We start from the raw sequence: 24,374 nt of genomic DNA on the forward strand, positions 1-24,374 counted from the left end.
CTCTGCCCCTCTCCTATGCTCACCCCTTCTCCCTGTACCTTCCCAAGGCAGAGCAGAGACCACCAGGCCTGGGTGACATTGCTGGAGCCCAGGGCATAGATGAGGGCCTGGCGAGCTCCCTCTTGGTGGTCTTGCCTGTCTCCTCATCTTTCTCACCCTTGAGAAGAAGGATTGAATAGGATGTGAAAGGGAAGCATCTGGGAGATGCAGGGCAAGCAGGTAACTGGTGAAGCAGCATCCACAGTCTGAGACCCCTCCTGGAGGGTAGCTCCCTCAGGGCCTGCCCTTCGTGAGCAGTCAGTACTGGGAGCTCTGCTGCATCTGGACCCCCCAGGGAGAGACGTTCCATTGACTCCTTCCATTCGTCAGGCCCATGCTCAGAGGATGCTGGGGGCCCAGGGAGTTTCTGGCTGCAGTGGCCCCTGGCCCGGGCTCCCCCTCATCCCCCAAATCCCTCAGCAGGTGCCCTCTGGGCTGGCCGGGCCTCCACGGAGGAGGGGGTGCTCCTCTCACCCCTGCCCCTGCTGATCCTGAAGGCCAGCCTTTGCTGCTGTAAGGGGTTAATTCGCCACCACGCTGGGCAGAAGGGTGGTTACAAAAGGGAAAAAAGTGGGGAAGTGGCAGAAGTTTAAGAAATCTCACGGGGCTCTGGCAGCTGGGGCATCTAGTTCCCGATTCTCCTGCTGAGATGGTGCCTGAAGGCCCTTGGCCTCTGGCTCCCCTTCCACCCTGGAGGGCACGGTGCACTGACTCAGCTCTTTCCCAAGGGGGTGACCATAGTCAGGGGTCAGTTGCATTTCCCAGCCAGTCTGGACTGGATGTCTCCTACTCAGGGAGGTCAAGAGACAAGTGATGTGCCAGAGTTCATGGGGTCAGTGGTGTGGCTGGGATCCAGCCCGGGCATGCAGGATGGCGCCCAGCTCTGCTCTCCATGGGGGCCTGGAACCAGGCCCCCATCTGGCCATGTGACCTTGGCACAGTTCTTAATCCCCCAGACCTCCAGATTCCTCACCAGTAAAACAGGTGTCACCATAGCTCCCAGGCAGTTGGATTAGGGTGCTCAGGCTGCCGTAACAAACTGTCACAAACCCGGGGGCTTCGACAACAGAGATATCTTCTCTCACTGTTCTGGAGGCTGGAAGTCCAAGATCAAGGTGTCGACAGGGTTGGTTCCTTCTGAGGACCAGGAGGGAGAATCTGTTCTGGACTCTCCCCTGGCTTCCAGGGTTTGCTGAGCACTTATGTGCCAGGCTCTTTTCCAATGACTTTACACATAGTCTCGGCAGCCCCTCACAACCCCGCACCCTGGGACCTGCCTCCCTATATTGGCCGGTGGTGGCCCTTCCTTGGTGCTGACGGCCTCCAGGGCAAAGCTGGGCCCTGACTCTCAGCCTCTAGCACAGGGCCCTGGTGCTCCTGCCAGCTGTGTGTCCCCTCTCTGTCCCGCCCCGGCTGGACCCTGCCTCTGTATCCCTAGCCTCCTGACTGCTTAACCCTCCCCCCAGCCCCGGAGTGAGGGTGGGCTTGTGGTCAGGGCTAGGGCAGGGTGTGGGGTAGGGAGATGCAGCTGTGGGGTGTACACCGTCCAGTCATGGAGTCCAGGGGCAGCCAGAGTGCCCTTGGCCAGAGGGACCCTGCACAGTATGGCGGGGGTGGGGGTGGGCTGGGGATGGGGAGACAATAGCAGTACTGACGACCACTCCGTGGGGCCCCACCGCACAGATGGTGTTTCTTCCCTCTAGCCGTCTGTGGGATCAGGGCTGACGCAGACACTAGACGTGCCTGGCTACTTCTGACACGTGGCTAGAAGGCCCTACATCCCACCCAGAGCCTCGACCATGAGAGGTCCCATGCTCCCCAGACTTGCTCCTGTGGGTCAGACCCATGATGCCTTGCTTTGGGGTAATTTCCCCACCTTTGAGTACACGCTGGAGACTTGATTCTCCAGGGAAATGTCAGGTGAAGAGAAGTGTTAGACCCACAGGATTTAGAACAGGAGCTGCATTGAAAGTCATAAATACTTTTATACGTGCCCCTCTCCATACTGAAGTGAGGCCTACTTGCCAAAGAAATGTACTCTTGTTAAAATACACAGTCTGGTCAGCAGTTCTGGGATGGGTTCGAGATCCCGCATTTCTAACAAGCTTTCGGGAGAAGCCATGGTGCTTTGAGTAGTAAGTGCCTGGACCTGTGTGCCCCAAGAGCTCTGATCTCAGGACACTTTCAAGACTCTTAAAAATTACGGAGGAGCTTCTGTTTGTGTGGGTTCCATCTATGGCTACTTACTGATTAGAAATGATAACTGACAAATTTAAAAAATATTAGTTATTCATTAAAAATAAAACTAATAAAGCCATTACATATGGTTTAAATAACATATTTTTATAAAATCAACTATATTTTTTTCCAAAACAAAAAATAGTGAAAAGAAGGACATTAGTTTATGTTTTTGCTAAGCTCTTTCACGTCAGGAGACGCTGGATTGCCCTGTTCCTGCACTTCATCTATTGTAACATGTTGCGCTGGGTAAAACATAGGAAAAGATCCAGCCTCACACAGAGAGGTATGGTTAGTATTTTCATGGCATTTTCGGATAATTGTAGATAAGCTTCTTTGATACTGCACTAAAACTCTACGAGTGGTAGTTTCTGAAAAGTTAATTGCGATGTGCGTAGAGTTACATTAAAGTCTGTTGGTCTATCTCGTTCTTTGAGTATGTCTTTTACTCACACATGATTTTGCTTTGTCAATGGAAATACTGGTTTTCTGAGTTACGCAGATCTTCCAGATGTTGACACACTTCATTATACAGTATCCAGCAGCCACATTCATTAACTCCCCATCAATCTCATCAGAAAAGTCTTGGAAAGCTCTCAGTCAAACATGTGGTGCTGGATAGAAGTTTTTCAGAATTCCAATTTTTGCTTGAAATCTCAGATATTATCATTGACAATAAATGCCCTCGGTTGTTTTCCTTGAACTAACAGGCCCATTTGTTCATTTTCAAGAGGATGTCTGCCAAACACCTAAGTCTGAAAAGCCACAGTTGGTCAGATGTCAAGTGCTAATGGTGTTTCATGAAACAAAGTGGCTGGTTTCGCTGGCGACTGCGTCCCACAAGTGCTTTTCCTGCTGACAACTCCTCCCTTCCGTGCCTGGCAGGACGGGCTTTCCCTGTCCCTCCCATTTCATCCCACAGAATATTAAGAGAATGTGGAATCAAGGCTGGAGATGGAGTGAAGTTAACACTTTCTACTGCTTCATCATGACATTCTTTAGTGAAACTGACGAGCATGGCAGTGAAGAACACAGTGACCATTGGTGCAGTTTAATGCCACTGTCACTGCCTCGATTTGTGCTACGGTGTCGGCGGCTTCACCCACCGTCGCTTTTGTACCATCTGTGCAAATGTCGACATAGTGAAAAAAGCGAAGACTATATTGGAAGTCTTATAAGAATAGCTTTGATCTCATGGACACTCCGAAGGGGTCTAGGGGACGTCCACGGGTCCAGGGGTCTAGGACCTCACTTGGGACTCTCTTCAAGTTGAAGCTGAAGTTGAGCGTTGACTTATTTGAGAGGGAATCCAAGGTAGCCCTCAGCCCGGCCAACTCCAGCATGATTCTCTGTTAACTTCTTCACCTCGAATGGGCTCTTCCTGAATACACAACTCAGACGTGGCCTGGAGGATATTTCTTCAGACGCTTTGGAAATGTCACCACATGTGAGTTAGTACCATGAAAAAATAAAAACACAACCCAGGAGCCTGCTGTCGGGGCATGCAGCAGGGAAACAGAGGCCCAGGCCTGCAAGGTCTGACCAGCAGTGTCAGGACGGGCCAAGAACTCCATGTTAGAATTCAGAGCAGAGATCTGACTGTGATTCCTAAGGAGGAACGTTCTTCATGCTGAGCCTGCAGGCATGGCAGCCTCAGGAACCAGACGCGATTGACTTGGACTTCTTACTCCTGTTTCTCTTTTGAATTTAAAAAAGAGAGTGTGAAGGCCCCACTTCACGGCCTCCTGGACTCTGTCTCTCTGGCCCCAGCTGCTAATCTTACTGCTGGCTCCATTGTAATTAGTGCCTGGGAGGAACAGCGGATGCACGTCCAGCACAGGTGTGCGTCCAGTGGGGCATTCCTCCTGCAAGACGTCCAATGGCTCTCCTCGGAGACCTCTCTCTGGGGTGAGGCAATTATGCAGTGAATCCATCAGCCAGTTCACCAGGGAGCTGGTCTGAGGCCTTGGCTGTGTGGGCCCTCTACCTGGTGACAGGCTATTGCCTACCCTGCCCTGTTTTGGCGCCAAGGGGCTTAAATGCCTTTTCTGTTCTCTCTTTACCAGACATAGAGCACTCTTCTCTTAGCTACGAGGCCCGACGAGCTGACCCTCTCACTTGGAGCTGCTGAAGGCGAAAGGGAGGGCAGCTTCCCTTTGAGAAGGCGGGCCAGGGCGCACACAACCGAGAAAGGAGGGTGAACGAGGCTGTTCCCTCCTTCTCTCCCTCCCTCCCTCTCACCCTCCCCCCTCTCTCCTTTTGTCTCTGTATCTGTCAGTCTGTCTGTGCCTCTGTTTAGCTTTAGCCCATTCTGTCTTTGCAGCCTCCTTCTTTGTCTCGGTCTCTCTCGTCCTGTATCTCTCTGCCTTTCTCCATGTGTTTTCTGTTTTCTTGGCCCTCACTCTCACCTTCCCTCTCTGCCAGGTATGGGGATGCATGTGGGACCTTGTGTGGGCTTTCTGGGTGTCCTCCACCACGGGGGAGGGGACACTGCTGGAGCAGATCTCTTCTGCCCGTAAACGAAGGACAGGAAGGAGACCTCTGGAGCAATCCTTGTCCCATGGTAGCTGCTCCACCAGGCTCAGGGGCACGCACAAGCCCGGCAGGGCTCTGGGTGCTGAGGGACCCTCCTCCGCCTGACCCGTGCTGTTCTGCCTGTGTGTCTGCGTGGTGAAAGAGGAAAAGACATTCTCTTTCTTTTTCACTTCAAGGCAACTTGGGTTTTGTTCTTGCGTTGAACAAACGAGTCTAAAACATTGCTATGGTTGTTGTTTCAGATGTGCTTGCTGTATAAATATTCTCATCCAAATGATAGAAGAATAATGACAGTTCGTCTCTGCGCAGACTACTCGCGTCTCCTCCTGGGGATGGGGTGGGGTGGCGGCTGCCCGATGTCCGTGCGGCCTTTTGAACCAGCGCCTTCCCCACCCTCTGCCCTGTCCAGTTTTCTTTCCCTTCTCCCACTTCCCCCACCCTGCTCTATGTCTCTAGAAGCTTTCTTTTGAGGGAAGGCAGCCAACATTCATCAAACTCTTGACACAGCCAGACTCTGTCCCAAAGACTTTTTCCACATCCTTCCGTTGAGAGCTCATAACTCATGATTTTTTGGTTCCCATTTTGCAGATGAGCAAACTGAGACTTGAGGAGCGTACAGCGACTTGTCCCAGGTCATGCAGTCAGTCAGTCAGGGCTGGGGGAGCTTAGGGACAGTTGTTGGATGTTGGAGCCACTGGCAGCAGACAGAATGGCTGGAGGGGATGTGTGTGCACAAGAAATTGTGCACGCATGTCCACGGACACGTATATGCCTATGTGCACATGTGTGTGCTTGTGAGCTCATGGTGCGCCCATGTGGGCGCATGTATGCATGGAGCTGGGCTGGGTTGGGCAAGTCACCCTGTGACTGGAGATGCCACAGGAGCAGGTATTGGGGCCAAGTGTGGAGCACTGGGAACAAGGTGCTAAGGAGTCTGGCCATTGTCCTGAGGGCATGGGGAGACAAAGTGGCATTTTTAAGTGGGAAAGTGTGTGGTCGGGAGTGTGTTTCGGCAAGCTCACTCTGAGAGCAGTGTGGAGGATGGATTTGGGGGTAACGGTGGGAGGGGAGGACCAGGGGAAAGATCCCAGTTAGGAGGCCGTGGCAAAAAGCCAGGAGAAAGCTGCTGACGGCTGGTGGTGGGAGGCATCCACAGGGGAGGGCCTGGGTGCCCACCAGGAAGGAGGCAGAGTCTCTAGGACCAGGGAGCAAACTGGATGCGGGGCTGAGAGCCAGGGCCGTCCAGCATGGTGCTCAGGCTTCTCGCTAGGATGTTTGCATATGCACTGAGACCCCTCCCCAGGGTGGGGCACAGGTTGGGGAGGGGGGGTGGGCTTGGGGGCAAAGGGGCTTTGAACCCAGGTCTTTGAGGACTGAAGTACCTAATTCTCTCCATTCTATTGTTCTGAAGCTAAAGAATTGGGAGTGAGCACCCCATCCTTGGAGGTATTCAAGCCTAGTCAGATGGCCTCTCAGTGGGGGGTGTTTAGAGGGCTTCCTGTCCTGGGAGGGCAGGTGGAGGATGTCTTAGCCAGCTCAGGCTGCCATAATAAATTACTAATGACTGGGCAGCTTAAACAACAGAAAATTATTTCTCGCAGATCTGGAGGCTGGAGGTCCCAGATTAAGGTCTGGCGTGGCAGGGTTTGGGTGAGATCACAGAGGGTGATCTCTGGTCTCTCCTTTTCTTTTAAGGCCACCAATCAAACTGGATTAGGGCTTCACCCTTATGACCTCATTTACCTTAATGGCCTCCTAGAAGTCGCTTCCCCAAATACAGTCACACTGGGGGTTGGGGCTCCAACATTTGAATTATGGGGGGACACTTGGTCACGGGTCCTCAGAGCCCAGGACCTCTGTGAATGGAAGTCCCGCCTGTGTGTGCACTGGCCTCTGCCTGTGGCACTCAGCAATTAACTGTCCTGCGGAAGTCACTGTGGGCTGACAAGCTGTTTTTCAGCCCCCTGTCATTGCCAGTTGATGCATCTAATTAGCCCTGCCCTCCAGTTGACAAATATCAGCCCCTTCAACTAAAAGATGGTTTCCCCCAAGTGCTTCCCCTAGCAGAGCTAAGTATTAGTTATCTCCCTTTATTTTGCGATTATTCATGGGTGTCAATGTCACCACATTGAGGAGTGAGAAGTCAGCGCTGGGAGACGTGAAGAAGTGCTAAGTTGTGGTGAACTGCCCAGTAATCCTGGAGCACGTGCGGAGGCTACTGTTGGCCGGGGAGCTCGGGCCTGCTTGTTACTGGGTGCGCCCTGAACTGTGCCCGCTGCATGGGCTGCCGTCCCAGGTGGAATTGCAGGGTGGGAAGCAAACAGCAGCAGTTTGCTCAGCCAGGAAACTCAGGTGAGAGGCGCTCCCTTCGAACCAGAGTTGGAGGTAGTTTGTACATGATTCATCGGAGAAGGCAGCTGTGGTTCAGGAAAAAACATCCACAGAGGACCCAGGATGCTCCAGGCAACGTGCTGGCATGGAGATAGAGGAATGGGTCAGAAGATACGGGTTCATGCCAGAAAACATCCTTGGGGATGCGTGAGTTTGTGTGTATTCGCGTGTGTGTGGGCATTTTGCACCTTGGTGGTGGTCCCTAAACTGATAGAGAGTAAGAGAAATAGTGTCCTTTGATGAAAGATCCATTTCTCTGTGTGATGTACCTTCTTGGCACACAGGGTTCATGAACTCTCTGCTCATTGGTTGAGACCTGTGCTGGACCGGCTGCAGCTTGCTCCCTCAGCACTGGCATGTGTGTCCCTTGGAAAGGTGAGGGAGGTGGAGATTGGCAGTGTGAAGCCTGGACCCTCCAACCTGGCAGGCGGAGAGTACGTGCCAGCATTCTAATAATTTCCAAGACAGGGAGCAGGTCTGTAATTATCCTATCAGGTCATCTTAATTAGAATGACATAAAATACTGTCTAATCAGCCACTGTCCCATCTTTTAGAGACTTGTCATAGATTCAAACGGAAAAGCTTTCACTTCCTTGGTGGTGCACTTTTGGACTCTCAGCTGGTGTCCTCTCTCTCTCGTCCCTTGTCAAGTGACAGGACATCAAGCCACTGGCCTGCAGTAGGGCTCAAGCCTGTGTGCTGGCCCACCTTGGTACCATTTGCCTTGCAGGGGGAGAGGCAGGGGTGAAGGTAGCCTAGGGAGAAGCCAGGTGGGGTTTGGAGGGAAGACCAGTGTTCCCCCTAGCTCACGGGGCTCCTCCTTTCCCAAGAGAGAGTGTCATGGAGGATGGAAGACCCCCACTAGGAACCAGGACACCTGGGCTTCAACCCTGGACAGCTTTCAAGTACCAGGCCCACCTGTGAATGTGGCCTGTCTCTCTGACCCTCTGTTTCTTCCTCTGTGAAACGGAGCTGGTCTGTGAGTGGAGGCCAAAGAGGGAGGTCAGGACAGAGCAATGGTTGTAAAAACAAAGCTTCTGGAAACCTCCTTGGTCCTCAAGCTGGACTGAGGGGTTTTGCTGCTGGAACCAAAATAATAATATGTCCCCTTGGTTTGTACATACAGTGATATCAAACGCTACTAATGGCAAAGGACCCTAAGTCCTCCACTCGCCGTGGGTGGCACTCGTCCGCAGTGCCCCAGGGGCCCTGTCTGAGCCCCGTCTTGCGTGTCTGCAGGGGACTCAGGCTTCTCTGAAGATTCTGGGGAGTGAGCGCCTACCCCCATCTGGCTCACCCCAGTCACCTCCAGCCAGGCTGCCACCTTGGCTTTCCCACTAGCGGTCACAGTGTGTGTTGGCCCCACCCCCTCCGTCCTGCCCCTCTCCAAGAGTGACAGAGGCCTCAGTGTCCCCCAGGCTGCAACGTTCAGCTGGCTTCACGGAGGCTGATGACAGGCCGGGAGAAAGGAGACGGCGTCTGCTCGTGCTCCTGGTCTGTACCAGCCCTTCAGTCTCCTGCGCCTTCTTCCTATGGGACTGACGCCGCTCTCTTCCTCCAGACAAAGTGTCCCCTCCACACCTCCTGTGCCTGCCTTTGAGCCCCGGACACAGAGCTGTTAACGCCCGCCCCCGCCCACCCCCCCGCCCCGGAAGAATCTGCATGTGGGGTATTTCACCTTGCAGGGCTTCCCCCAATGCTGGGGAAATACTCGCCTCGCATCTGCATGAATCGAGGGTAATGTCAGAGCAGGTCTTTCCAGGGGACCGAGTGCTTGCAGAACGCAAAGCCGGGCAGTTACCAAAAATGGACCACTAAGTGAAAACCAAACTCACCTATTTGGTGTGAGGTCTCCGTATAGAATCGGAGGTTCTCAGTTTTAAGTTTCTCTTCCATAAATGTTTTAAATTGTGGCAAAATACATGTCACATAAAATTTACCTTCTTCACCATTTTTAAGTGTGCATTCAGTGGTGTGGAGTTTCCCTTCCACCATTTTTAATACTTCGTTCCTTGTTCCCACCTGACCATTCTGCCTTCTTCTAGGAGGAAGAACAAAATGACCCACTCGCCTATTTTCAGTGGCTGTGTCTGTGCTCCCACAAACAGCGCCGTTGCCCTCAGGTGTTGTCACCTCGGGGACACGTCTGGAGGCCTCGCCAGGTGCAGCTTTGGACTCCGCCCAGGTCTGAAGTTGGCCCCATTTCCTAGCTCTGTGAATTTGGACGGGTGTCTTCAGTTTCCTTGTCCATAAAATCTGAGCAGCGAGACTTCCCTTGGGGGGAGGAGAAAAGGCTAAGACAGTGACGCCCAGAGAGCACCAGCCCCCCCACCCTGGCCCCAGGAAAGCTCCATCTTGCTGTGACTGCCCTCGAGTGGTCATGAGTCGCTTCTTAGCTGAGCAGGAAGTGCTGAACAGGCTGAATCCTGTTAGAGCAGGTTAAAAAAATGAAAGCAACTCCAGCAAGGGAAACTGGGTGAAAACTACCCTGGCCTGAAGCCGATTGCTGACCTCCTGCTTCGCCAGGTTGACAAGGACTCTCCGTTTCCCCGTGTGCCTTCACTGAATAGGAAAGTCCCTGCAGGTGTGAGCTGAGACTCACAAAGAAGGTTGGGAGATAGCAGCCCTGGAAAAATAATTCCACCTATAAACACCTGTGTTAACAAGTGCTGTATTTGTACAGCGATTTTCTTTTTCAAATACTGTTTACACACACCTATTCTCTTACCCCACTCAGGTGTGCGTTGCATGGCATCTGGGGATCTGCTGGCGGGGGGCCAGCCTGCCCGTCGGAAATGTCTCCCCCCTCCGCCCGGCAGCTTGGGCGTGGAGGCCAGGCCTCCCCCTGGCCTGCTGAAGCTCTAGTGCTCCTGGGGTGACCACTGGGAGCACAGCCAAGTCCTGAGGAGTGTCAGGTCTGAGACCTCCGTGTAGCAGGAAGGGCCAACTTGGGACCCCCTAGGGGACAGTGACCCCAGCTGGATGAAAGAGGACACCTGCTCTTTTCCTAGCTGGCCCAGGTCACTTTGCATTTTCACACAGAGAGGAAATTTGAACCCCTCAACCACCTGATGACAACGGCAGCCATCCCGGGCACAGGAAGTGGGAGACACCGAAGATCCGACAATGACACCTTTAGAGATGTCGTGGGCAGGGGAAGAAGTCAGTTCAGTGCAGCTCTTTTTCATTCTACAAGAACTCTAGAATTTGTTCAGAATTGCATCTGACTCCATGGAAGGCCTTTGTGTTAACTCATGTCTTACCCTGGTGAGTGGGCTCAACTCTAACGGCATGGGAGACTCCCAGGGACCTTTGGAATGTCTGATGCTTGGGCCCCGGGCCCAGGGATTCCGTCGCTTGACCTGGAGCAGGCCCGGCTCCAGTGCTTGGAGAGCTCCCACTCGCCTAACGCGTGGGGAGTTGTGGATAGCCTGGGACGCTTGCCTGTTTCTTTACTAGAACCCTGTCGTTTAGAATAGCTGTGCGTTTACAGAAAAGTTGCAAAGATGGCACAGAGAATTCCCGACCCCTTCACTCCACAGTTTATTTGGGTTTTACGAGTGTCTGCTAAGTCTCTTTTCTACCCCAAGATCCCTCCCTACATTTGGTTGTCAGGCCTCCGTGGCAGCCCCTGGTCTGCGACTTTCCTTGCTTTGGACCGCCTTGACGGTGTCGAGGGCCGGGGTTTGTAGACTGCCCCGTGCTGCGGGCTCGTGTGGTGTTCTTCTGACCCTCAGACTGGGATACTGGGTCCTGGAAGGAAGACCACAGAGGCCAAGTGCCATTTCCATCACGTCGTGTGTAGGGCCCGTGCTGTCACCTGACTTGTCACTGTTGATGTGGCCTTGATCACTGGGCTGGGGCCGTGTCTGTCAGGGTTCTCTGCTGTGAAGTGACACCCGCCCCCACCTGTCCTCTCAGAGGCCCGACACAGAGCGTGGCCTGCACCGTGGTGGGAGGGTGGCTCCACTCCCCCCTCTTGGAGGGGGCAGTGTCTACATAAATTATTTGGAATTCTTCTGTAAGGGTGAATTGTCTCTTCTCCCCGTTATTTATGTTTTCAATCATTTGTTTATGTTGGTGTGGAAGCGTAGACATTTATTTTAAACTCTGGGTAATAATCCAATGCTACGTCACTTATTTTGTGGCTCGTATTGACCTGGTTTTGGCACTGCGAGCTCTTTCAGAAGGGCTCCTGTGTCCCTCTGACATGCCTCTGTCCTCTTGGTTTTCAGGCACTTTCTTACTTAAGAAGCAAGGCACCGGCTTTACTGAACACCTGCTGGCTTCTGTTTTAGGCACTTTATTTGCATTTTCATTGTTTAATAATAACCATCCATTCCTTTCGTTAGCACACACTCTCTCTCTTTCTCCCCTACCCAGTTTTCACTCTTGTCCCAGGAGCGGTGTCACCGATAGTGGAGGGACTCGGCTGGCAAGTCAGGAGGCCGAGGATGTACCCCAGCTCTGCTTCTCACCAGCTGGGTGAACTTGAGCAAATTCCTTAACATTCGCCAGCCTCCAGTCTCTGATCTATGACACGGAGACAGCACTGCCTAGCTCAAAGGAGCGTTGTGGGTAGTAGACACCAGTGTAGACAGTGCTTGACACAAGGAGGGGTGCTCATGTAAGTAGCTCAGTCATTCCTGGCCCTGGCTCTATCCCTAAGTGACTGTGTGACCATTGTGACCTCTTTGAACCTCAGTTTCCTTATCTGTAAAATCAGGGGACTAGACCAGACGGTCTCAGAAGAACCACCCAACCGTCCTGAGGTTCCACATGGGCCCAGGTGCACCTGGCTGGTGGGGATGGGAGAGTTGGGGAGAGAGCTAGACAGGGGCCAGCAGCCCAGCCCGTGGCCAGCCCCAGGCTCGTATCAGAATCAATTTTGCGGATCTGCTAATTAGGGAAGATGGCCTTTTACCCTAGAAGACAAAAATTAACCCTGTAAATGTAACCTGCATGTCTGGGCTGAGCAACCTCGCCCACCCCCGCCCCAATATGTGTTTCAGCTCTTAGCATGCCCTGGCTGGCTGGGCACAGGCTGGTGATCATAAACCAGTCCGATCTGATAGAATGTCAAATATGTTTGTTTTCATTGGTACACTACTATGCACGCGTGTTTCATATGTTCTTAGATATCTGTTCTTCCATCTCTTTGTGTCTCTCTCTACCCAGCAGTGGCATTTGTCAGCTTCTGTTGACAAGTGGGATTGGGGTTGGGGTGTGAGGCTGGGTTTCTGGTGTGAATTTCTGAGGTTGGTTACAGGTGCTGAAACCAGGGGCCGGAGCCTGGCAGTAGGTGGGGTGTGGCCCTCACTGCGTTTCCTGTGGGAGCTGGGCCTCAGTCAGTCATGTGGGCCAGTTCACCAGAGCAGGAAAGGGACAGATCAGGAGGGCCAGCTCTGGAAACAGCGCCTGGGTAGGGCAGGGCTCGGGGAGCGGACCTGGGTGCCCACAGCTCCTCTGGTCTGGCATGGGCAGGGGGGACGGGGACGGGCGGGAGGGAGAGTCTGCTTAGAGCAAGTCTGGGTTTCAGTCCCAGAGGAAGTTGGCTGAGTGCCACTCACCCAAACTAGGTCACAGGTTGGGGGGAGCCCAGGGCTCGGGCCTGGTGGTGGGTGCCCCAGCATTCAGGGCTGGGAAGGGGAGTGGAGGAGGAAGAGGGGAATCCAAGTGTGAGCCTTGGTGATGGTGGCCCTGGGGAGCAAAGGGGTCTCAGAAGTTCCAGTCAAGGGGGCAAGAGGCAGCAGGGACAGGACCCAAGGTGGAAGGTCTAGTGGTCTTCCTCTCCTACAGGTTACTGCACAATCTACCGCTCAGGTGTTCTCACCCATGGGCAGAGAGACGCATCTACTAGGATGTTTGTGGGGGTCTTGTTTGTAACAGGATAGAATTGAAACAATGAAATTGTCCATTAGCAGGGGACCTAGGGTATCTGTAATATATATCAACACAGAGTGAGATGCTCTGGGGATACTGGAAAGGAAGAGGTAGGCCTGTAGGAATTGGTACGGAAAACATTGCAAATACGTGTTGTGAGTGAGAAAAGCCAAGAGCAGAGCACAGAGAATAGTAGGCACCATTTGAACAAAAGTAGATCTACAAATGATGCTTGTATATTGTATCAATTAGGATGGGTTCTCCTGCAAGGAATAAAAAACCCAGCTAACAATGGTTAAAAAAATAAGGGTTTATTTTTTTCCTGTAACTCCACATCTGGAGGGAAGCAGTTGCTGCTTACCAAGCTTCTTTTCTGTGCCAGCTTCACGAAACTTGTTGGCTTTTTAATCCTTACACGTTTTTCCTCATGGTCCCAAAAAGGCTGCTGCAGGTGTGAACATCACATCCAAGTACAAAGAATGAAGAAGGGGACCGGACAGGACCAGAAACGATTGTCTTTTCTTAAAATCTGGAAATTGAGAGGTTCTCAGATGCCTCTCTGTTCCCTCCTGCCCCCACCAAGGGCCAACTCACGTCCACATCTCATTGTCTACGACAGGGTCACATGCCCGTCCCCAACCCCAGGGGCAGGGAAGGCTGGGAAAGCAGGTGTCTGGCTCTCCAGTCACTATAGCAAGGAAAGAGAGTCTGAAAAAGCTGTCACATTAGCCAGTCAATAGGGTCTGCCCTGTGCCTGCAAAGGACTTGGTGGGAAGGGTCCCCTGGGGCTCTTGATAGTGATGCCTCTGGGGAACAGGCTGTGGGATCTGAGATGGTAGAGTGGCTTACTTTTTTCATTATATATCCTTTCATGCTCTGACTTTCTTGTTACCATGTGTATGTGGGACTTTTTCAATTAAAAAAACTTAGTAATTAAAATCAAAAGCAAGCATCGTGAAATGCAGAGGGTGCAACGTGCCAGGCTGAGAGAGGCGATTCAGGAGACGGGGTCTGGGGAGAGCCCTGAGGCTCCTTCCTGTCTGTGGGGGCACGGCCATTTATGGGCTCCTGAGGCTGAGTCCGTGGGTGAGTGGGCTGATGAGGGAAGACCCTTGTGCTTGGCACCTGGGGGGTGGGAATGGGGGTGGAGCTCGCCCAGGACTGCACCTGGAGTGGGGAGAGAGGGGAGGCAGGGGCAGAGGGGCTGGGAGAGTCGGGTCCCCCGTCTTTCAGCCGTTTACTTACTGGGTGTCTCAGACTTTCTAGCTGCCTTGTCTTCCAGAGGGTAGTGTTGAAACCACTTTCTCAGGAAAATCCCTTCGTTCCTTGCTCTAGACTGATGCGTGTTTCTAACTCTGCTCACCAGCTGGACATGTGTCTTTGACGACACAGCATGAAGTGGAAATGGGAAGATGGTCTGAATCAGTCCTTGAATCAGATGACTGCGATGAAACTGGAAGAGAGTCACAGAGGCTGATGTCACTTACGCTGGGCAGGAGGGTGGGCCCAGAGACAAGGGAAGGCCAGTGGCGCAGGCCAAGGCCACTGGAGGGAGTCTTTCCCCATCTGATGAGTGGTCTGTAATGGCCCTGTGGGGGGTCGTGTCACAGCTGGACTAAGGACAGGACTTGCTCTGTGGACCAGGGAATCGGAGACCCTGGTCTCGCCCTGGTTTTAAAATTGAGCCCCTGTTCTCCATTCATCTATCTACAGGTGGTTCTTCCCTCCAGAAGTCTAAGACGGGAGAGAATTTAGTATGAGCCCCTGGACTTTTCCTTAGCAGAGGCTCAGTCTGTACCAGGTGTATGTGATTTGCTTGTGTGTGCAAGAGAAAGCACAGCGTCGCGTGAATCCTGATGCTCACGAATAGAACCGCCAGCTGAGGCTGACACTCCAGTGCCTCCCTGACAGTGTATCGGGACCAGTCATAGAGTCAGGAAGGACTTTATAGAGATTCATAGATTTTTCAGGTAGCCAATCCTTAAACTCACAGAGCACACAGATTGTCTAGATCTGAAAACCTAAAGGCAGATGTATCAGTCAGAGCTCATTGCAGGGAACGGAAACCATTCTAGAAATATTAAGTGGAAAGAGTCTTAATACAGAGAATTTTGTCTTTACAAAATGGTTGCAAAGGCTGAAGGAGCAGGTTCTCTGCTGGGCCGCTGGAAGGACTCCGAGAAGAATACAGACCCGGCCCCTGGGAGAGCTGCTGCCTCTGAGACTTCCCGAGAGAGGGGCTGCTGCGGCACCTGCTGCTCCTGGAGAACGCTGCCCAAGGCCCCAGTCCGATCCCGGGATCAGGAAGGTGCGAGCTGGGGAATGGAGACTGTGAGGTTGCTGCTGGAAACCCCGCCTCTCTGCGACCTAATTTGCAGCAGCGACCGTCAAGCTTTGCAGGAAGAGGGCATCTGGCTCACGTCCGCCTTCTACAGGTGTCCTTTGGTGCAAGCTAATTTGCATCCAGAACCCTAGCTGCAAGGAGGCCTGGGAAATGCCTCCCAATTCTTGCATCGGACAGAAGGAGAGGTCAAGTGGGCCATTCGAGAGAGTCCGGCTCACAGGTCAATGCCAGTGGGTGCTGGATGGCTTAAGTGGATTGATGCAATATTGACTCTTCAGGAAAAGTTTGACTCAGAAACGTGTTACACGTTGGGTGGTAAGTTCTGGAAAGCATCCATTTCTCCCAATTTCCACATGTGATACTAGATGCTTCTGGTCTCAGCTCTGTGGTATTTTGATATGTGGCCTTGAACAAGCCTCAGTTGCCCCATTTGTAAAACAGTGATGTGTGACAGGCCTGAAGGTGGCTTCCAGCTTCGGGCTATTTCTCACGGTATCATTTGGCGCACACTTTGGGTCCTGAGCTGGGCAAATCTTATAAGCACTTCTATGAACAGCCACTCTTTGTTCCTGGGGTTTCCAGACATCGAGTGCACTTCCCTGGGGGCTTTTCTGAGAGCTCGTGAAGATCAAAGAGAATTAGGAGGAAGAAAAACTTGTGGAAAGCTTGGTAAAGCCCAAGCAAAAGTGGCTTGTTGCCCCAGCACCAATGTCTGCTGTCGGATGTGGGGCTTCGTAATTTCCAAGGCCCTGTGCCATTTGCTGTTCCCAGCAGTGGCCTCTTTGCGGATGAGGAAACTAGGGCTTGGCCAGCTCTGTGACATTAGGGACGATGCTTCAGAGAGCACATGACTGGTGGGGCAAGGGGGAGAACACATGTCCCAGGGCTCTGCCAGCGATCAGAAAGGGCACTGTTCCCTGGGGACTCCACCAGTCCCTAGCTGGGCTCTCCACAGAGAGGGGAATCGAGGGTTGGGGATGAGATGAGACCCTCTTCTGTCTCTCTATCCATGGGCTCAGTGCTATGCCAGTAAATGTTTAACAACCGACCAAAAAAAAAAAAAAGAGACAAAATAAAAAGCCGTGTTTGCCCATTTCTGTCGTGTAAATACTCACACCATGCCCATTCCAAACTACCTATGAGACATCACCAAGGGCACATCTAGGAAGGATGCTCACATTTGGCTTTAGTGATGTGGGGAGGGCTGCCCTAGGTGGTCCGCCGCGATGCCTATTGGTGAAATCTCTCATTATTCATGAGAGAAGTGGTGGAGAGTGACTGACCAGCCTGAGGATCATGGAGACCGAGGGGAACACAGGCTGCCGGGCTTAATGGGTCCTGCCCCGAGGAGGCAGTGACATCACCCTGAGGCAGGAGATGGTCTGAGCTCATTCGTTGACTGTTCTCCAGAAGGAATGGTTTTCGGGTACCAGCCTAAACACTTCTTATCCACTGCCAGTGACCGCAGGGACTGGTCCAAGGCCACACAGCTGGTGCCTACCCATCCTGAGGCTCTCACCTCAGCTCTGTGAATAAGCCCTCATTTCTCAGAGGCCTCAGAGGGAGGGATGCTCGGCAGCTCTCCTTCCCCAGCAGGCCAGAGGGAAAAAGTAGGGTGTTGACCTGAGGCCTGGAGAGGACCCCCAGACTCTCAGCCCACCTGGAGTCATCTCCGCACTCCCCTGGCCCCGCTGGAAGCTCACTCTCCCTCACCCGTGGCCTGTTCTCCCTCTCTTCCCTTCTTCCAGACCCAGGAAGGAGCTAGTGTCCCAGGGCATGCAGGGGACATTCAGGGATTGCCCTGGGATTGTTGGAGAGAAATCCCTTCCACCACTGTGGCTGAGCGCGGCTGGCGCTGGGCCGGGGGGAGCCTGAGGAGGAAGTACGATGACCCCCGGCCACGCACCTCTGTGGCTTGTCACGGAGGACTCCAACAGGAAGTGACTCTTCACGCAGGGGGACCCATGCGTGCCCTTTGGAACTTGTCCCCACCTCACCCTTTAAAGAATTCAAGCAAAATCACAGAAACAATCCAAAATGGCGAATTGGTTAAAAATACAGATGCTGGAGCCAGATCGTCTGGCTTGGAACCCAGGCTGCACCGGATCCCAGCTGTGTGATATCAGGCAACTGTCTTCTCTCTTCTCCACCTCAGGGTTTTCGTCTATAAAATGCTAATAACAATAGTTAATAAGACCGACCTGTAAGGCTGTTGAGAGGATTAAATGGTTAGAGCCACCGTAACCACGTGGGCTGGTGTGTGTATAGCCCTGACACAGTCGGAAATCAATAGCTATCAGCTGTTCAAGTATTATCGATATTGTAGTTGGTGGCCTCTGAGTCCTGGGGTTTCTTTAAGTCTTTGGGGGTTTTGGCTTGTTTGGAGGGAGAAATTGTGCTTGTCATCCTGCCTGCCTGCCGGGATCCTCCATGCTGGCCCTGTGCAAGCAACGAGGGACAGACACATGCTTAATGGCAGTGATGGTGCGTTCTTTCACGGCAGGCTGGAGGAGGCACCTCCCTGATGTCTCTTTCTCAGCCTCTTGCACCATTGCACCCTTGGGAATATTGCCTTTATGACCCTCCAGGGGCATCCACGGTCTGGGGGAAGATGCTGAGGAGCAGAGTTCCGATGGACCTCGGTTCAACTGGACTTAGAATTCCAGATCTGCCACTACCAAGCTCTGTGACATTGAGCAGGTGAGTTCACCTCTCTAAGCCTTGGTTTCCTATCCATAGCAATGAAAGGAACTGTAGTTATTGATATTAATATTGGTCGTGAGAAGGAGGGAGGCATAACTATAAATATTAAATGAGATCGTGGGAATGTCCCAGGCCCAGGGTGGGAACACAGTCTCTCAAATCTTAGTGCCAAAGTGGGTTATGTGGTTTAGGCAATTATGTCCTTTCATTCTCATAAAAGCCTGTGAGCAGTCACATTTCTTAGTAACCCAGTGTACAGATGGTCTGATGGAGGCCGAGGGCCATGCCACCTGCCCAGGGCCGTAGAGTGCGGCCACTGCTGAGTGGGTGTCAGCCGGGCTCTGCTCCGAGCTCAGAGCTGCCCAGGAGCTCTGCCAGCTCCTACTGTGCCTTTCCTTTCTTTCTGCCATGTCTGAGGAACTCAGCCCAAGAACCACCAGCCACAGTCCTGAATGGGCCCTTTCTTCCTTGAGGACACCTGGATGGAGGCTGGGGCGCCCGGAGGCGGCAGAGTGACAGCAGGTGGAGATGGTTTCTGTTTGCCTCTTGGTTCTCAAGTGTTTCCTCTGATAACATTCATAGCGAGCCGCACTGCTGGACGTTTACAGCCCACCCTGAGGGCCGGAAGTGCCCTGGCCACGGAGGAGAAGAGGAAAGAGGAGGAGGGGATGGATGGGAAGGAGGAGGGGCAGGAATGAGGGGCAGCAGGAGAGGCGGCCACGGCCTAGTGGCTGAGCAGGGCCTGAGCGCACTGTTCCTGAAGGCGTTTAGAAAGTCTAGCTTTCTCCACCAGAGCTTCCTTTGGGCTAAGAAATTCCCGAGACATTTGCAATGTAAAGGGCGGCCGACCTCCGTGACGCAGGGGATGAGATACCATCAGAACGAGAGTATATTTAGAAGACAGGAAATGAGCCCTCCAGCCTGCCCTTGACTTCGAGCAGGCGTTTTGCCTTGTGAGCACCCGGAGTTGACCGAGAGGCTGCAGGGCAATGTGAGAGGAAATCGTTCTGGCTGTGCTGAGGCGCCCATTTCTTCCCTTTTTCTCCTCCCACCCCTCTTTCTGTTTCTGTGCTTGCAGGCTTGGCTGGGGTTGTCCCAAAGTGATGGGGAGAAATGACATTTTGCTGGGAACTGAGTCATTTTGCTGGATTTTTTCAGCCATGTCCCTGATTAGTAAACCTGTCTCAAGAATGGGAAAATGCACGGGGCTATTTTTAAGTGTTCTCAGCATCAATGATCCTAATTCCTAGAACAGACATCAATGGCCTTTCTAGTCTCAAGTGTAGATAAACACTTAGCAGCTGTGTGACCTTTGGCAAATGAGCCTTGCTGAGTGTCAGTTTGCTCATCTGTAAAATGGGGCTAACACTCCCTCCCTCACAGGCAGAGGATGAAATGATTGTGGGCACCCACTCCCTGCCTCCTTGCAGTGTGTGGTGCCTGTGGGCATTCAGTATGCTGAGGGTTCCTCTTGTTATTTCTACGATAAGACACTGTTCCAAGACCAGCATGGGGAGTGGGTGAATTCGCCCATGTGCCAAACACAGGTGTGTTTATCAGTTTAAAATCCACCTTTGCTCACCTAGTGGGGGTATCAAACTGAATCTTGTGCTTAAATCGGCAGCCAGGGGAAAAGTTGGCAGCTTCCTCCAGTAAATCAACATTTGCCCGGCTCCTCTGTGCCAGCCCTGTGAGGGCAACTAGAGGGAGAGAGATGCCACACGGCCATGGCCGGGGGACTCTGTCCCAGGTGGAGATGGACGCACAAATGATGACAAGAGCAGTGGTGAGAGTGGTGAGGGCAGGGGGCACCTAACTCAGAATGGGGACTTTGGGAATGGCTTCTCTGGGGATCTCATTGTCTGTTATTGAAATCCAAGGACACTCCAGGATGCAGTGGAATTAGAAGGACGAAGACAGTTAGGGCGTTTTTATAGGTGTGCTTGGTGCAGACGCTCTCTCAGAGTAAACTGTGTGGAATACGTTCCATTCCAAGAGAGACACGTCCATGTGTCTAATATAAATGTCACTACTCTCAGTGTCATGTTCGCTGAGTACTAGACGCCATGCACAGGGCTTTGCTCATTTCATCTTCACAGCAGCTCTGTGTCCACTTGCCTAAGGTCTTATAGTGGAGAGAGGGCAGAGCTGGGATGTAAACAGAGCTCTGTGACATGTCCCTTCCCGTCACCAAGACCCCTACGTGCGTGCATCCTTCCTGACTCAGACCTGACTGGCCACCGTGCAGAGGGGCAATTTTGCTGTGGTCACTTATTGCTCCAAATTGGCTATAACGAGATGGATGTCCTAATGATAATTCCTCTGTTGGTGAGGGCTGCTGGAGGACAAGAGTGTTGCCCTGCGTGCCGACAACAGTTCTCTCCGGAGTGGGACTCCCCAGTGCCCTGGAGAGCAGGGCTCTCTTGTCGCCTTTGTTCTCCATCTCCAACAGTTTTGGGTGGTGGGGTGGTGCACAGGCCTGCTCATTCCTCAGCAGCTGCCTCTGGGGTGGAAGCCTCAGAGCCCACAAGGTCTCTGGTCCCTGGTCTGGCATGGTTGTCAGCAGCTCAGGCTAAGGCTGGGAGACTGCGCCAGCTTCTGTGTGAAGGGCGGGGTGCTCAGGGGCCCACAGGAGGCTCACCTGGGCAGCGTGTGCCAAGAGCAGAGTGGGGTCAATCTGGCTGTGGAATGTCCAATGTGCTTAAAGAAAATACTTTTTTTAAGAACTTCAGCAGATTTATTGCTCCTCTGCAATATAATTCAATGTGTCCTATTATATGAACTTACGTGAAATATAATACACAATTAGGTACACAATAGTGCCCCCTTACCCTCAGGGGATATGTTCCAAGACCCCTGGTGGATGCCTGAAACCACGGATGGCACCAAACCCTCTATATACTACGTTTCTTCCTATTCATACACCTATGATAAAGTTTAATTTATAAATTGAGCACAGTAAGAGATTGACAAAAATAACTCGTAATAACATAGAACCATTATAACAATATACTGTAATAAAAGTTACCATAGACCTTAGCAACCTCAGCGTATGGTTTTTCCCTTTCCTTTTTAAGTTGAGAACTTTCACATTTTCACTTAGAGGAAGTGCTCTTCAGCTGCTCCTTGGCATATCCAAATTGCCACCATCACCACTCTTGTATTTTGGGGTCATTATGAAGTAAAATAAGTGTGACTTGAACACAGCACTGTGATACTGCAACAATCGATCTGATAACTGAGACGGCTACTAAGTGACTAACGGGCCGATAGCGTATACAGTGTGGATCCGCTGGACAGAGGGGTGATTCACGTCCTGGGAATTTCATCACACTGTGCAGAACAGTGTGCAATTTAAACCTTATGAATTGTTTGCTTTGGAATTTTCCATTTAATATTTTCACACTGGAGCTGAAACCATGGAAAGTGAAACCGTGGATAAGGGGGGACTATTGCATTATACTGTATAATTGGTGTCTCGGTTAACTTCCAGCTCTATAGCTTTCTTGCCAGAGGATCAGAGTTGAACTCAAATTAATCATTGTAGCTACTGGTTAGCATTTGTCATGAATTCAGAGAGGGGGTAATGGAAGCTATTGTTGGAAGGAATCATAGGTGAGCTTTGACACTGGGGAATTAGCATTTGAACTATTCACAAATGACCTGGAAAGTCCAGATGCTACAGTCTTAATGCAGTTGAAGTATAGCGTCTCAGGCTTGGGAGGCTGTATGCTGGTGAGGAGGGCCCCCCGGAAGTGTTCACCTGCGCCTCTCAGAGCAGATCAGCGTCTCATGCGTGAAGTGAGGAAAATCATATTTCTCTGCAAAGAAAAAAAAAAAATCCAGCACAGAAAGCTATCTGCTAAGGTGATGCTGAGGGATATGGAGCAGTGACAGTTCTCAGCCAGGTACAAGCCATCATGCAGGCTTCAGAGAGGGGTGATTGCTGGCGATGGCAGGGTCGAGGAGTCTGGAGATTTGTGGAAGTTCCAACATGCACTGAGGCCATTGGGCTTCCATCATCTGAGGACCCCCTGCACCTGCCCAGCAGCTGCCGCAGCCTCAGGAGAGGAGGCAGAGTTAGTGCTAAGGGCTTCCCTCCCTGGCCCGGGCCTCTGCGTTTGGCTTCTTTCCATGTTCTGCAGCCGAGTGCGGGTCCTGGAACGCAGCATCACTTAGAGCACCCGGAGGACCGAGGGAGACCCCAAGGCCTGTCCTGACACTTCCTGGTTGTCTGGAACCCAGGCAGATGCCTCACCTCTGGTGGGGGTGGGCAGTGGAGGGGCAGGGGCACACGGAGAGGCTGGCGTTGGTCCTGAACTCTAAGTCCAGCTGCGTGGCCTCAGACAAGTATTCAACCTCCCAGAGCCTCAATTTTATCTTCTCTCCAGTGGGGCTAATAATATTTCCCTCACAGAAGTGGGAAAGGAGTGAACGAGGCGCCCGGCACGGTGCCTGCCCACAGGGGGACTTGGTAAACAGAAGCCATTAGTAATAAAACGCTGCTGTTGGGGTAGCTGATTCTGCTTCTTTAAGAGAGCTGTCTTGGAGAGATTTTTACATCCTACTGTACTGTACCAAAGAGACAACTAAATTCCTGTTTACATATAAACCTAAACCCTCTTATTCTAACTGTGCCACCACCTTAAAAGACATATATTTATGCTTTCGGTTTTAGCCATTCATCTGTTTAGAAGCAGCACGCTCTTTCAGAGTGATTATGCTAATGCACATAAGGAGTGCAACAATCGCGCTGACTGCACTAACCATCTATTTGAACTACGTTGTACAAATAAGGTGTTATCTTAAATAAGCTCCTAATATAACTCAGTAATCACTATAATGCTTTTTGATGCAATTGTGGTGTTATTACTGAATTTAGCCATGAGTCTCAAATACTGAACCCTTGAGCAAACACCGGCAGTGCCCAGTTGCTGAATTCCCGACCTGGAGGAACTGGATGTGGCTGTCCTTGCAGGCTAGGGAGGGCAAGGGGTGGGCCGGCATTGTGCTTGGTCCCGGGACCAACACCCACAGCAGTAGGTGAAGAAGTGTGAAGGATTGCACCTGCCAGAGGTAGAGTCGTCCTTATCAGAAGCCTCATCAGAAAGAGGAGAAGGAACTATAAATATTGCACAGCGGGCACATTCCAGTGACAGTGGAGATATGAGCAGGCTTGGTCTGACTCACGGAGTGGAATGCAGACCAGGAAGGATTTCAGTCAGCTCCCGTCCTCTCTGCAGGGCTGACCCGACCTGCGTTGCCTCCTGACTCTCAAAGGAGGGTTGGAAAGGGACCGTGGGAACTTGTGGGGCAGGTGCATTTCTCTGGCAAGACTGAAAGAAGCACTCAGATCTCAAAGGAGAAACTCAGTTTATCCTCACATCTCATTAAAGAAGTAAGAAAATAGGACATCCATGTGAAAGTGGGGATTTAAAAATACGACTGTCCTTCCTTCCTTCTTCCCTGCCTCCTCCCTTCCTTCCTTCCTTCTTTCCCTCCTTCTTTTTATTTTAATAGTTGGGAGCATTTAGCTTAAAAAAGGGAAATGAGAGCCAATCTAGGAGAATGCTAGGAATCAAACGAGACGAACTTTAAGGAGAAGGTTGGAAGGACTGGTTAGCCAAGTAGTCTGAAGGCGGACATGAACGGCAGGTTCGCTGTCCCGGCCCGAACTTGTCAGCGCAGTTCTCATGCAAAGAAGGTCCCTGGACTTTTTCCAGGGGAGAAGAGCAGTGTTCCCTGTTCACTGTGGAAAGAGTCCTCGACCTGGAGTCAGCAGGTTGAGTCCATTGGTCACGATGCAGAGGGGCTCAGAAGCTGGGTCCGCCTTTCTCTTCACCCCCCGGCTGCAGAGAGGGACACTCACCTTCCCTCTCTGATGGTTATAGGTGAGCAACCAGGAGTCTGGAGATGGAGGTGCCACCTCATGAACCAGCGTACGCCAGGATCTGGAGCCTCAGGGCGTTTCCATCTTCTAGAACGCTGGTTGGCCTCATACGCTGCAGTCCCCGGTGAATGACACACTCAGGAAGATACTTCTGTAGAGGACAGAGAAAGCCGGCCTGCTGGGTCTATCCAGGGGTGTGGATGTCCGCACCTGGGGTGCTCGAACACTCTAGTGTCAGAACAAGTCTAGTGTCTTGAACACTCTAGAAGAATTGCAGAATGTGTCTTTCGTGGACACATAGAAACCCAAAGAGGCTGACCGAGTGTGGTCTGAAGGTGAGCTTAGGCAGAG

General features: G+C 52.1%; 1 long non-coding RNA gene across 1 annotated transcript in view; it reads left to right on the forward strand.

Annotated features, from left to right (window-relative positions):
* The first annotated feature begins 6,199 nt into the window (after nt 1–6,199).
* Nucleotides 6,200–24,374, forward strand: part of LOC106847496 (uncharacterized) — a 176,875-nt gene continuing 158,700 nt past the window's right edge. The window contains exons 1-3 of the long non-coding RNA XR_011504226.1: nt 6,200–12,625; nt 14,453–15,745; nt 18,019–18,130. This is a non-coding gene — a long non-coding RNA (uncharacterized lncRNA). The remainder of the gene's footprint in view (nt 12,626–14,452; nt 15,746–18,018; nt 18,131–24,374) is intronic.

The sequence above is a fragment of the Equus asinus genome, chromosome 6, assembly GCF_041296235.1.
Source record: "Equus asinus isolate D_3611 breed Donkey chromosome 6, EquAss-T2T_v2, whole genome shotgun sequence".
Lineage (NCBI taxonomy): Eukaryota > Metazoa > Chordata > Mammalia > Perissodactyla > Equidae > Equus > Equus asinus.